Genomic DNA, 15,057 nt, shown 5'->3' on the forward strand with positions numbered 1-15,057 from the left:
AAAAATAAGGTGATAGGCTTCATTGTTAGATGGTAAAATAAAACCTTAGAGAAGAATATCATTGCCTTAAAGGATGTAGCAGACAGTTTAAAGTCTTTATTTCCTTAGTAAAATAACAAATAATGCTAAGTAGTGCCTATATAGAAGTCATGATAGATTCTCTATTTCCGTCACCACGAGCCGAGAATGGGCGCTTACAACTCTCCAAAATACTTTATTATGCTCCAAGCGAGTTATAATGAGAGTCACTGTATTCTTTTTCATTCATTTCAGTGGAAGGAGGATACGTAGGAGGAAATCTGTTTTATTCTCAGTTATGAAGAAAAAGGAAATAAAACAGAAATACTAAATGTAAAATATGTTCCATGTTTTATTGAGATGGTATTATTTTGCTGTGACTTTATTATGTTTTTACAACCTTTTTATACCGTCAAACTGCTACCATCTAAAAAACTTCATAAATTATTTTGCAACCACACTGGGGCCACATTTTTCTGTTTCCAGGTTTGATCCTTAAGAACACAAAGTGAAAGTTTTGGGAATCATCACTTGATATTTCTGCTTAGTTTTTTTCTTTGCAATCCTTGACAGAATTGTGCTACTCATAGCACCCAGATCATCAGCAAGCATAAATAAATTTTTACAATTGTTTTATTTTCACTGGTTGCAGGCTAGCTAGGGTTTAGCACTTAATTTCTATTCCATGTGTATATATTCCACCTTTGAGCACAAAATTTGGGTCCATTTCCCAAGAAATTCACAGCTATTTTGCTGCTTTACCACTTCTCTTCGGCTGGCGCTCGGGGAAGGACGTCCCTTGAACCCTGCTGTAGTTGGGAAGCGTGGAAGAGGTCTGAGGACCTCGCTCCTGGTACCTTCAGAGTGTGGAGAAGGGAGGGCATGGTCCTTTTTTAATTCCCCCCGAGTTGGCCGCTCGTTTCCTCACAGTGATTTCAGCGTGGCTGCTACGCAGTGACAGTTTTGTATCGCTCCTGAGTCATTGGCGAAGGAATGTAGTAATAATATAGTAATAGTAACAAACAGTGGGTTTCATCAAGCTGAATGAGGGCAGTTACTGCTGTGGTCAAAGTATTTTCTTAGCTTTTTCACTCTGTTCCTGCCACAGCCTGTCTTACAGAAGGTTCTTTACTTTCTGTGGCAACTGTGGGCTTCTGTTTGACCATTCTGCAAATCTTTGTGATTGGGGTATGGGTATGTGTTTATATTTTCCTTAAAATGGCCTTGTGGTTTTGGAGATCTTCCTTATTTTACATTTTAAATGTTCTAAAGTGCGTGGAGAAAATGATATAACAGATTGAGTACAGTGCTGCAGGAAGGAGGGGTGGTGTGTAACTATCATTTTAAGGCAGAATGAGCTCCCATGAGCTACTAAGACTTAAAGCCACAGAACAAACTTGTTGCTGGATACTTTGAGCGGGTACATAGCTTTAAAACTTGAGCCTTTGCAAAGAGGGATGTGAGGGATTTTGATGCCAAAAACATACACGAGAACATCCCCAGAATCCAAGGATTTTCGTGGAATAGAGGTGGCTGTAGGAGAAAGATGGAAGCGTCTTTTAACTGCTGCGGCTTATGCAGTTTAAATTCCTTCAGTGAAGCAGTAATCTTCAAACTGGGTTTACTCGGATGATACTGGTAGCAGACAGTTGGGCAAGTGACTTTGCTGGCAGTCACAGTAACACCTCTGTACATGCAGGTGTTTAGGTGAGAAGGCTACAGCTGAAATCAGTGTGACAGGAGACCAAGCTAAAAGCAGAACTTTTCTTCTATTCAGGAAGATCCATCTCTCTATACCCTTTAAAAGTACTTTCCTTTAACCCAGTTGTAGAACCTCTGCTATAGTTTATTGGCTTTGGTGCAAGTATCCCTGTTGATGAATGTCCTCTAGATGTGGCACATAATTGTATTCCAGTTCTTAAAATCTCATCATTTTGAATACTCTCTTCCCCACATCCATTTGGGTATCATTCTTACTGCTCCTGTTACGACCCTCTGTAGAAGTCAATGTCCCGTACAGTTGTAAAGCAGCTTGAAATCACAGCCTTTAAATCCTTTAAGACATTAATCCCTAGTTCTAGCATTTTGTAAAATGCCAACTGCTGTTAGCATGCTGCAATTGAAGCACACGTAAGGCAGTGAGGATGCAGGTCCATCTTATAATGCCCTGGGTATAAAGCTTTTTTAGCAGCTCTCTGTCTCAGCTCAATTTGCTTTTTCTCGTTATTCAACGGTAACATACTCTTCCCTCAGTTGTGCTCATGTGTCTGTTTGCCAATCCGAATCTTAACCCTCAGCAGTGAACTGAAGATGGAAAATTAAAGAAAAAAAAAAAGAAAAGAAGCAAAGAGGCAGGGTTTGGCTGGGTTTTCTTCCTCCTAAAGTAATTTTAGCGTCTCACAAACAGCTGCCCAGGTGCAACCATGTGAGTAGCGTAGCAGCAAACTGCCGGTTTACTTAGTTGTGCACAAACAGTGGTGGGAACCCTGTAAAATGTCTTTGCCACTGGGAAATTGTAGTTGTCAGCTTGGATTGCACCTGGTGAAGCAGTATCCCTAAAATAAGTACCAGTGTTTCTTGTGTAATTCCTGTGTTCCTTGTATAATTCATGTGTATGTTTTGGAGGGCCTTCAGAGGAAACTCACATCTGCCTAATGCAGGTGTTTGAACTTGGATGGACAAACCCCCTACTTGCTTGCTACAGGGTTTTTAGGAATTTCTCTAAGAGTGTGGCTTCTACAAGGTGCCAAAATTAAGCAGATTTAATCAACTTGATCTGGCGAGAAGTACTTTGCTGTCATAAAAACTATCAAGACCACTTTTCTTCAAGAAAAGACAACAGCACTGCTGTCCTCCTCTCCCTCCTTCCTGCAGCCCCGTCTGGCGGTGCTGTTGTGAATGCTGGCCGCCTTATTAATCTTCCAAATGGTCTAGCAGTCCTTGTGTTGTGGCAGAAATTACTGCTCTGCCTGGAATTCTACCGCAGTGCTTCCAGTCACAATTTTTTTTTTTCTTGCTTCAGCAAATATAAATTATTTCAACTTTTAGCATACTCCACAGCTGACTAGCAACACTGGGGAGCAGAAAGATTTTGACTTTGGCAGATGTTAGATCTAAACATTGCTCCATGATTTTTTTTTATTGTGTTCTCTTACAGTAACCGAATGTATGAGTTTTTAGAAACAAATAGAAAACGTTTGCTATTCCCTCCCTTTTGGGTTACTTTTCCTGGCCATGTAACTAGCAGTGCCGTTCAGGTTTGAGTAGGGTGTTAGCTGTGTGTCTAACCCCTTTCTTCTTGTCTCTCCGTTGATCAAGTCTTCAGGAGCGCCAGGTTCACTGAGTACGGAGAGAGCTGCAGAGGCTCCGCATGGGAAGCAGGACATCTCCCCAGCAGCTGTGCATTTGCTCACGCTGGCTTTTTTTTCGTGGCTTCGTCTTTAAGTTAGAGGTAGACAAGTGGAAGTGAAGCAAGGGTCTGTGTTGTATCTGTTGTCCCTGTTACAGCAATGGTGAAAAGGGATTTATTTGCTGCCTGTCAGCGTGGCTGGTAGCTGGGGCGGCAGTTGGTGCTCAGGTTGAAGTGAGGATGGATTCTGCCCTGCCTGACTCCCTCTGTTACCCAGTCTCTGCGCTGGTAGGAGCAAGGAACACAGGCAGCATCAGGTTTTTTTGGTGTGGTGAACTAGATTGTTAGTGCCATTTGTGCCTTTGCTATGACGCCATTTGAAAAAAGATAACAGGTAAAAATGTTTTAAATAACAAAGGGCTTAACCAACCCTATCATGTGGTAATTTACATCTAGCTTTACATTACTCTGAAGTAACAAATAATTAGCGTGGATGTCAGTAGTCTGAAGGGCCCAAGTATAGTTCTCTGATTTCCATTTGGGTCTGGAAATTACTTAGTTGAGGACTGGCATGCATGGTGTAGTCAGCAGGTTTCGGTATAGTGGTTTATAAATTACACAATGTGATTTAAATCTCAGCTGCACAAAAATAAGAGGAATGAATTGCTTGATGTACAGCAGGCCAGCTGTGTGATTGTGGATCCATTTATGTAACTACAAACTGAAACTTACCCTGTACATCAAGTCTCTTATTGTTGATAAAATTAATCACATACTTTAATTTACTCTCCTGTAGCTATGCACATAATTCCCATTTGACAGTCCATTTGATAGCTTGTTTAGGTGGGCCCCAGACTGCAATTAGCACCATGTGATATAGTTAGGCCTCAGTGCCACCTCTTGTGAATTGTTAGTAAATATTGCCAATCAGGTGCTTATATATAAAATATTTTTTTTTATTTTTCCCTTGAGGGAAGCAGTGCAATGGTAGTTGCAGTTCTTTGCTTGAAAAAGGCTGACTGGAGATTACTTGTGAACTTGGGGTAGGAGTGGGGTTTCCTCATGGAAACAGGGGTTAAAGATTATAAAAAATTTCCCTTTTGTTGCTTCTTCTCACAGGAGCGTTTCTAGGATCTTTCTTCAGTGAACGAGGCTAGAAGCAATTCCATTTTTGTGCCTTAGTTTCCTGTAAGCATGAACTTGCTTCTTCTGGAGAACGTTCACAGAAGAATCAGGTGTCAAAATCTGTCCTGGGAACACTTGTTAGATCCTTGACGAATAAAGATGTTCTTACACTTGACGAGCTTACTCTGTGTTGCGTAATACAGGAATCCATTTTTTTGCAGGACCAGGGTTTGCTTTTTTTCTTGTTTACAGAAAAGTTTCAAGTAAAATTCATGTTTCCATCTGGAGTTTATTAGAGTTGTCCAGCTTTGTTTTGAATCTGGATATGGAGTAGAGCCTGTGTTGGTGAAGTCCATTTGCAGACTTCCTTATGATGATAGAGGATACCAGTTGTCTCTGCAGATCTTTTTATATATCATTAGTGTTCATTAGCCCTAACCTCAAAGTATTACGTATTCCTTTCCAGAGATCAACAGACTTCTCATAAATAATTCCTTTATTTTTAAGAGAACTCAGAAAATAGTACAAAATTCTAGTCCGTGCTTCTGTGAAGATTTTCAAACGGTATTAGCATGTACTGTAGACAGCAGAGCATGAAGAATTTGAACAATCCCTCAATATGGTGGTTAAATCAGGTCGAGTTTGTGTTTGCCTAGTGCTTGGCTGATCTTGGCACTTGGTTGACAGCAAGCTGGCTGGGATTTAACCCGCATTAGGCACGGGCAATGTTTGCTTATCTAAGGGCAGGAAAAAGAAGTGGCAGGTCGTTTCAGCTCCTTCTGCTGACATGGTATGGCTGTCATATTCATTTCAAGCTCAGCTCTTGTGAGTTGCGTTTCATGACTTAACATGAAGGTAGGATTTTACGCCTCTGTTTTCAGAATTGCTATTTTAACTAGTCCCCTTAAAGGTTTATTTTTTTCTCTTATCTCCCAGCTCTATCTACTGTTGGTGCAATTGATTATATTCAGTTTCCCCTTCATCTTCAGTTTACTCTTAAAGTGACACACACAGCTAAAAGCTGTTCTTACCTTTCATGCACTCTTGCCGTTTGGTACCTCCTTTGTCCAACTTGGTCTCTCCCAAATTCTTCTGCTCCTTCCCTCTTGCCCCTGATTTATTTTTAAGTGCTGTGAGCATCACTGTCACAGTTCCCTGACAATTCCAGGTGTTACTCAGATCTACAGCCTGAAGACTGTTGCGCGAGGGGATTGCATGTCAGATGCTTAGCATCTTTTGGAAAAAGCTTCTTATCCGTGCACACATCTAATTGTTTCCCCAAATTCCTACTATGTTATGTTCCCGTAACTGTAACAAACGTACCTTGATAAATGCAGCCTTAGTTCACTCATACCGACTTGAAATTATTCCACAGTTTTCAGCGTGCTCCTTTGATGGTATCATTGCCCTGATTGCTTCTCCCTCTCCTGGCTGCTTCTTGTACATCAAACATCTATTGCCCTTTTGTACTTTGAAGGCTCTTCACTGTAATTCCCAGAGGCTGTCACCTCTGCTCTGTTTCTCTCAGTAACAAGAAACGTACTTTCACCCGTGATCAGTCCAGGACCCAAGTCTCTGTTGTTCATTTTTTCCATTCTCAACTCAAGACCTTTATTCTCTAATTTTTGTGGCCTTTTGCACCGAAAGACGCCACCATAACATCTGACAAGCTGCCTCGTTATCCTTCTTCAGTTCCTCATATGAAGCCTCTTTCCTATAAACAAACCACTGTTTTGAGACTCTTCTGTAGAAAGTATTATCTTCTTATTTCCAAAGCCCTTCATACCCCTCTAGTTTAGCTATGTGTATCTCTGGCAACTTCTCCCGTGTGGTGTTTGGGGCACAGAATAATCATAGAATGGTTTGGGTGGGAAGGAACCTTTAAAGGTCATCTAGTCCAACTCTCCCTGCAGTGACCAGGGACATCTTCAACTCGATCAGGTTGCTCAGAGCCCCGTCCAACTTGACCTTGAATGTTTCCAGGAGTGGGGCATCTCCCACCTCTCTGGGCAACCTGGGCCAGTGTTTCGCCACCCTCCTTGTGAAAAATTTCTTCCTTATATCTAGTTCACATCTTTCCTCTTTTAGTTTAAAACCATTCCCCCTTGGCCTATTGCAACAGGCCCTGCTAAAAAGTTTGTCCCCATCTTTCCTGTAGACCCCCTTTAAGTACTGAAAGGCCACAATGAGGTTTCCTTGGAGCCTTCTCTTCTCCAGGCTGAACAGCCCCAGCTCTCTCGGCCTGTCCTCATAGGGTTTCTGGACCCTCTCTAGTAGGTCCATGTCCTTCTTATGTGCTGAGGGCTCCAGAGCTGGACGCAGTACTCCAGGTGAGGTCTCACCAGAGCAGAGTAGCACAATCGCCTCCCTCGACCTGCTGGCCACAAAACTTTGCTTCTGTTTTGGTACAATAACAGACAAAATAGCATGTGGCCGATGACTGCTGCTCTGAGGTGGTGTGGAAATACAGATGACACTAACGTGCCCTTGCTAAACATTTTAATTATAATAACTTGTGGGTGAAACCTGGTCAAGTGTTAGGCAAGATACTTAGAAACCTTAGGAATGGATGTGCGGGAGGATCCTGCACATATTTTGTAATTTTATAATGCTCATGCTCTACTCCTGTGTTACTGGAGCCTTGTCTGTTACTCATTCTGAAGTGAAATCGTCCCAACTTTATGTTGCTCATCTAAGGAAGACATGAACCACGAACAATTAAAATCAGCTAGCATTTATTCTGGGAAGATATAAATGTGGCAGCACTGTTCAGCTGCTCCTTTGTGATGATTATTAATCACTCGGGATGCTCTGTGAATGTTAAAAACTGTCCTGGCGTGGTGCACTGGGGAATCGCACGCTTCATCCAGGGCTTCCAACACCACCAGGCACGACTTATCTTTTTCTATGCAAGATTATATAGCAAAACTTTTTGCTATATAACTTAATTTCCCATGCTATATAACCTTCATTTCCCATGAAGGATTTAACAGTGATGTAACCAAATCCTGCTCTGAAGTGTTTGTCTTGATACTGTACTTTTGTGGACAGTGGGAGGGGCAGTTTTGCCAAGAGTGAGATCTAGCAGATAACACCAGGTTTTATACTGATCGTCTTGTTTTATTGCTTCACAGAAGGAAGAGTTTCCCAGCCCATCAGTCTAATTAGACCACTGTTTATCCATCCAGTCCAGAACTGCTTTGTAAGCTGCTTGCTCATGAACTAGAAATTACAGTTGAGTAGAATTTGCATATGTGGTGCTAATGGATTATCTCCCTCTCTCAATATATCAGTTTAAACTTCCAGTTCACTATTGTACGACTTTGAATCAATTGTGTGTATGTATATATATAGAGGGAGAGGTATTTGACTTGGCTTCACATATATTATCCTGTAATTATTATGTATTATCCAGTAAACTGAAACTGATTAAGAGTGTCAGAGAACAAAGAGGCTGTTACTTTGGCACATAATTTGTGTCTTACGTGTTTCACACCAGTATTGACCTACAATATTTTAAAATCTCAGCCTGTCACCATCTTTTGCTGGTTTCTGTGGACATGTCAGACTGTGAACCTCATCAGGAGCCAATTATGTTCTTAAAGAACAAAGGAAAACACACACGGACTTTTTTGTTTTGTGGTGTAATAGCTGCTGGAGCAGCATGAGTGTTACAGAGATGTGAACATCTCACCGACGTTGGAAGGAAAGTCAGGGAGCTGGTAGTGTCACTGGAATCTTTGTAACCTCATCCAATAGCTTAAGATAGCCAAGACCCAAAAGAGACAGCTTTATTAATTGAGGAGGCAGCTTTGGGAACAGTGGGGAGCGGCTGTAGCATGTGGGGCGTGGGTTGTTGCCACTGGAAAACTGGTGACTGGTAAATTCTGAGATAGCTATTAGTAACGTTATTTCCACAATGAGAGCCTGCTCAGTTTGTGGGGGAAGAGTCGGGGGCCATGACATGTAGATGACCAGCTTGTGAAGAGGAACTTCATGAAGTAGCAGGTAGAAACACACTTCTGTACAGCAGGGCTGCCTAGGCAGCTATTAGGATTCCAGAAGCACTCCCAAACTGCAGCTTAACAAAAGAGTAACATAGCTTTTACACTTGCCTAGCTCTTGTTTGGTCGGTACTAACCTGAGTAATTGTCATGACAGAATCAAGCCAACAAAAAGATCCACCAAATGTTCTGTCTAGTTCTTGCTCTCTCTGAATGGGAGACATCTTCATGACTGAATTTTGAGCTCTGTTGCCATGGATGAGTGTCATGCAACACTGATGAAACTGCTGAGGTGCAAAGCCTGCAGACTAAGAAGAAATATTGGATCAGTGGGCTACATTTAGAAGTACATTTTTTCACCCAGAAAAACCCAAGATTTCAAGTCCAAAGGAAAATAACTGTTCCTCCAGACAATTCCTTGTGGTGCACCTGAATGTCTTGCTCCTTAATGCCCATCTTTGTGTTACAGGAGCCCATTGCTGTGTTCTCTAATTTATATATTAAATCCTCCTGGAGAAATTAGGATGAGGGTCAGTGATAAACTGTGTAACAGTCACGTTGGAGTGTCCAGTCTGCTTAAATGCTCTCATCCGCTGGCAGTGTCACCGGGGGCTCCGGATCACCCAAGTGAATCTCATAGTGGGCAATGGAGAATGTGTCAATCCTTTTCTGTCCTTTTCTCTGCAATCAGCAGCGTGCAGAAAAGTCTACACATACCCAGCAGTGAGGGAAAAGGGAGTACTGCCCGGTACAGGCGTTACCTGGAATTGCCTTTTTCACCAATCAAATAGGTTCGGCTCCAGGCCAAACTACTCAGCATTCTCTCATCTCATATTCCCAGCTCCGTAATCCTCCATGGGTATACCAGAGTACGGCTCTATTTTGGTTTTCCCCTTTGCCATTGCATGTGCTTCACGTGTCCCTGATAGTGCCTAAACTGAATCTGTTACTATTAAAGCTTAAGTCAGTGATTAGAACAGTTGAAAAATGTTACCATTTTCCTGGAAATATGGCTAGTGCTGGGCAGAGCTTACTAATGCTAACTTGAGAAGTTGTGGGTGGATGTTGTATTCCCCAAGGGGTGAAATAGTTGACAATAGCATGGCAACTGACAAACAGCAACAGAAGTCTTTTTTGGCATTCGCAGGGGGCCATGGAGAATACGTGCTGTTCAGAAACCAAGTGGACGATGAAGCATTTGGCTATGGTAGAACGACAATGTCCAGGCTGTCCTGGACTTCAGAAAGCATTTGAATTGCTACTGAGCTGCAGTGCTGGTTGCATGGATGCATACGTGTCTGTGTATATCCTGAAAGAAAATGTGTCTCCAAGTATTTAAGCTTCAAAATACTGAAAGTGATTGGGTTACATTTGGACTTACTTTTAAATTACAGTGCTCTTTAAGAAGTATAAATAAGTATTTATTTGAAACCAAAACAAACTTCAGTGCTAAACCTTTAATGAGATTCTCTGACCCATGAAGGCTCATCTTTAATCAACTATGTTTGCATTCCGTAATTAAGCCTTATGGTGGCCTTGCTGGCTTTGAATATTTTATGTGTATCTTGGACGCCTGTTTGAACCTTTCTCAGAGTCAAGTAGGTTTTTTTGCAGCAATCCTGAAAGTTAAAACCTGCCTCTGAGGTCCTAGCAATAATAGGTATTAGAGAACTTTCTTTTATTGTAGTGAAGTACCCAAGATTGCACAGTGGGTGAGATCTGCTTAGCACAGCAGCTTCCTGGAAGCACTGGGAATGAGAGCTTGTATTCAATAAGCAATTTTTAAAAATCCGGAGTTTGTTTAAAACACTTTAGCTGCTGTTGTGGATGGTGCTTCTTGTATAATAAAATGACATGATGACTTTTCAGCAATTAACAAAACTCCTTGTTTTGATAGACCCCTGGCGCTTCAGTGCGAGTTGCCTAGCAATGTCAGGCTGCTGCTACAGCCAGAGCTGTTGCCTCTCAAGGGTACACATGTCACCTTTCTGTCAGATGTTACCTCTTTCGATCCTCAAATCCCTTTTGTAAATGCTTGGAAGTTCACTTGTCTTTTGTGGATATTTTTCTTTTCTTTTTCTCCCTGCTGCTTCTGTTTGTTACAGTTAATTGTTAGAAGACCAGAATGAGACTTTTTATTGTGGTGAGGTTGAGTAACAAGAGCAACCAGGACACATTGTTTGTTACAGAAATTTGAGTACCTCCTTTGTGAAATTTATCATCAGTTGCTACAAAAAAAAAAAAAAAGAAATAATAACTTGCCCTTTCTTTCTGTTTTTCAAGTATGTTATACCTTGATGTTCTCTGCTACAAGCAGTGTTTTGTACTCTGTTTGCTGAGCTGGTGAAGTCTAAATGGTTCATAAAAGCCTCTTTGGGAGAAGGAACCAAGCAATTTCTCCTTCGTGCTAGCAGCAGGGTTATTAAGGCTTCATAACTTCTTATTCTCAGAGGTAGGAACCAGAGAAAAGGAAGGTGGGCCAGACTTGCAGAATTAGGGGGGAAAAAAAAACCAAGCAGCAATTTATCGCTCTAGTTCTAATCTAATTTACTGAGTCACTCTTCTGGTTGAAAGGTTTTGTATTCTTACGTTGCGCTGTGGTTCCATAGTTTTGAGGCCATCAAAAAAGGGAAGGGAGGCCTGGAGGGAAAGATACAGAGATAAGTGGAGGCAGCAGTGCCACTGCTGTCTCTCCTTGGACACCGTGCCTGGGTTCCAAGGGCTGAACTTTAGTCAGAGTTAGCAGATTAGATTATATAGCTGTTAGCTTCGTTTCGTGTTAGAGCTTGTTCTTGTGAATTTAATAAGTAGATTATACAAATTCATGAAAGGAAAACTCATCAAGAAAACCATTTGATGCAAAAATACTGCTTATGGCTCAAAGTTTCTGAGCACTCAACTGCAGATGAATATGCTGAGAAAAGTGTAGTTACAGGCTTGGTCTGATCAGGTGCGCTCCCCTAGGTGTCACCTCAAGGCCACCATTGAGGGTGGAATCTTAGATTGGGCCTTATATGATCGTTGTGTTGTTGGATGGATGCTTCTTTAAGAGTGAAAATCCAGTGTTTCGTTGCTTCTCTTCTTTTCCAGGCAAAAATCAAAACTGCACAGGTGACATTACATTGTTAGCAAGCGTCAGGCACAGCATACACCAAAGTACAAGGAACTCCCAGAGGGAGGAAAAGACATCGCTGTGTAGGATTCGCTTTCCTCTCTCCTCATAGTAGAGAGGGTCTGTTTGTTGCCATCCTGTTGACTCTATCCCTGTAATCAGCAGAGAGCACAAAGACAGGGGAGTGTGTTTGGTTTCTCCACAGTGAGAAAAAGATGAGAGCTTGGTGTGCCTCCTAAAGATGATGCTCGTAAAACTGGCATCATTCCGTCTTTAGGTTTTGATGAATTCACCCCCCTTTCCCCAGCACTTCAGTAATAAGGATGCCACCACGGAGCTGCCTTGTTATTTCTGCTTGTTAGTTGGAGAAGGGACAAAATTGGAGACTGTGTGGCTTTGACCATGTCAGTTACTGGTTGAAGGTCCCAGTCCAGCATCTTATTCATCAGCTGTACACCTCCCATGCTCTTTTCCCTTTCCCTCATAAAAGAGTAGGTATGCAAAGGGCCTGACATTTGTGAAGCATGCAGAGGGCTTGTTGATGATTAACGGAGGCTTTTCTGGAAACCAGCGCTAGCAAAGATTGTATCCTGCCATTCAAAGACATAAAGTCAAGGCCTGTGATCTCTCAGATTGGTTTCCTATAAGCTACAGCAAAGCTCCCATTCACGGGCATGTTTGTATGCCCTTGGGAATTGATGTGGACTTCCCTACACAGACACTGTGGGTCTCTAGCGTTTCGCTTAGCAGCTTACTCATTAACAAATGAACTCGTAAATACAACGTAGATGTTAAATTTATCAATAAGTCATCTACCAAGTTCAGGCAGTTCTGTGTAGTATGCATCTACAAGCAAGCAATCAAAAAAACCCAAACTTGACAGAGTACCATGGATGTTATTAGCAGTCAGCAGTGTTACTCAGTTAGCAAGCCTGTTAACAGCTCGGTATTAAGATATTTCTGTTTTACCACATTACCATAGTATCTAAAAGAAACCAGTCATACAGAGAGGCCTGGGACTTTATTGGGTTTGAAAGTGGACACTACAAAAGAAGTTTTCTGCCCAGAACAGAAAAAAACCACTGTGATCAGGCAATGACTTGTAAGAGTTAAAGTTGGGAAGGTCAGACCTAAGGAAGTAACGTAGGCTTTTTTTGTTCTGAAAACGTCTAAGTATGTGCAGCTCTAAGTGGCAGTAACTCCTTTTAGGACTGCTGAAAATGAATGAAATGAAATCCTTATATACTATTTTAATATTTCCCCCTTCTTTTCTTTTGACTGTCTGGCTTTGCTTTTTTTTTTTTCCCCTTGCTAAAAAAATTTATATGGCAATTTATGTTAATTATCTCTGGAAATTCATAGTGATGACTGAATTACATTCAAGAAAGCAAGTTTTAGTGCAACGTGACACTTGCAACTATGCAAGTCTCAAATTTCCTCTTTACATATTACTTTCTCAATTTTGATCTGTAAGAAGTCTAATTATTTTTATATATATGTATACCACATTATGCATTTGCGTACACCCAGGCAGTATATTTTCCTTGTAGAAACAATTTGTGTATGTGGCTTCCTGCCAAGAAAACAGCTTTCCTGACATTTAGTGTATCTCTGTGTCTCAGTTTGTCAGTTTAACTCAGCACAAAAATGTGCAGAGGACCTGTTTGCTCAGTAAAACGTCTCTGAGTAACTGCCTGGACCCTGTGCTGGGGACGTTAGTCACGGAGAGCGGCTGCATTGGTATGGAGAAGGAGAAGGAAAAAACCCGACGTGACCCATCTGGTTGCACTCCACTTGAAATGGGTATTTCCCTGATGACCCCCAAAAGTAAATTTTAACAAATACCTTTAGAAAGGTCTCTTTGCTTTGCCCTGCTGCCTTATTGTAAGGGAATAATGCTGTGCGGAGAGAGAGCGGATTTTTAGGAGCCTGGTCTCCTAGCTTTAATCATCTCCTACCATTCAATGCAGACACGTTTTTGGGGGTTTTTCAAGTCTACATCTTATTCTGGAAGTTAGGCTCAACTAGAAAAATAGTTCACCTTTGGTATGTTGTGATTGTTAGGAATGAAAGCTCTATTTCATAGCAGCCGCAGGAATCGTAGCTCTTCAGCTGTGCTCACTGGTAAAAAAGTACAGCCAAAAAATATGAGATATAAGATCATTTGCTGGACTACTTTTGAGTTGATCTGGGATGACAGAACCTATTTCAGGCCAACAGTCATTCTGAGGTTTCCATGGAGATTAATGATGTCAGAGGAGCAACATCTGAATGCAGTTTGCTAGAAAACAAGGCTATAATGTTATAGTGGAGAAGTGAAGTCTTTGCATTTTTGTAAACTCATAGAATAGCGAAGCACATTTTCTCAGTGGATTGCAATTTGCTTTTGATTTGTGCTGAACATGAGCTGAAGTAATGCTTTTGCAGCCCGGTGGTTTTCCTGCAGTTTACCTCAGTGCTGTAAGTGACGATTTCAGTACCGTCTCGTATACCATCTGTTTTAGCTTTGATTGCTGTTCTCTTTACTTGCATATTTTGTGTACTTCTCATATTGCCTTACTAAACTCTCTGGCATTTTCTGTCTGCACTGAATTACCTTGTCTCAAGGGTGATGCCCAGGTTTCCCCTGTGAGTATATTTGCAATGCGTGAGCATCAAAATTAGAGCAAGTTACAGCTCTGCTGAGCTTTCTGAAACTTGGGAGCTGCCACGAAGGAGAGTAGGCGTAAGAGAGGGGAGAAGTGGCAAAGTGAGGAAAATATAAAAGTTTAACAGCGGCATAATTTAAAGCTGAAATTTGACCCCTAAGAATTTGAAAACCACTGCTTGCGGTTTTATAAAGATTAAAATGCCACTCCACTGTGGAGAGATTACTGACCAAGGAACTGAACGTGTTAGAATCAGTAGCGAAGGCGTAGCATTTTTGTGGGGGGTTTTTGCAAAGGGAGGGATTAGGAGATCTGAAGGTACCTCAATCCCACTTAAATTTTGTAGTTTTTTAGTAATTCCTGAACGGGAAGCAGACTTTGGAGGCAGTGCAAGTTCCCTGTTATTACCTAGGTTTTCTTTAAGTTCCATAACTGTGGTTTTGCTCTGCGTTATTTGACGAATTCTTGTACAGTTAGGTTTACCAAAATAAAAGTCAAGAAGCAGTACGTAATTTTGGTGGATTTTTCAGGTTTGAGCAGAAAATGGGGGAGAAAAAACAGATACTTGTTAAAAATAAGAAAAATGGGGAAAAAAGTCTTAAGATTTTCTGGTGAAGTTGAATTTAGTTTTATTACTAAGCTGCTCGTTGCTTCTATAATGCTGCCTATAGAAAGGTGCTCATGTATACATGCACACATGCTGAATAACAGTAATGATGATAAGCCATGGCAAGCCTCCGCTTTGCTCCTTCTCAGAAGATCTTCAGAGAACAGTCTTCTCTACTGTGCTTCAGTCACCAT

At 41.4% G+C, this 15,057-nt stretch overlaps 1 protein-coding gene across 8 annotated transcripts in view; it reads left to right on the forward strand.

Annotated features, from left to right (window-relative positions):
* Nucleotides 1-15,057, forward strand: part of PLCB4 (phospholipase C beta 4) — a 205,712-nt gene that overhangs the window by 64,273 nt on the left and 126,382 nt on the right. For 3 of the 8 annotated variants that reach the window (XM_054194796.1, XM_054194797.1, XM_054194800.1), the window contains one exon: nt 7,627-7,694. The exons of 3 other annotated variants lie outside the window; for them this stretch is intronic. The gene's annotated coding sequence lies outside the window, so the exon portion shown is untranslated. Of the gene's footprint in view, nt 1-7,626; nt 7,695-9,684; nt 9,704-13,919; nt 14,069-15,057 lie in introns of those variants that run through there. 2 more of the 8 variants (XM_054194802.1, XM_054194801.1) reach the window with 2 other exon arrangements.

Source organism: Rissa tridactyla, chromosome 3, assembly GCF_028500815.1.
Source record: "Rissa tridactyla isolate bRisTri1 chromosome 3, bRisTri1.patW.cur.20221130, whole genome shotgun sequence".
NCBI classification, from domain to species: domain Eukaryota; kingdom Metazoa; phylum Chordata; class Aves; order Charadriiformes; family Laridae; genus Rissa; species Rissa tridactyla.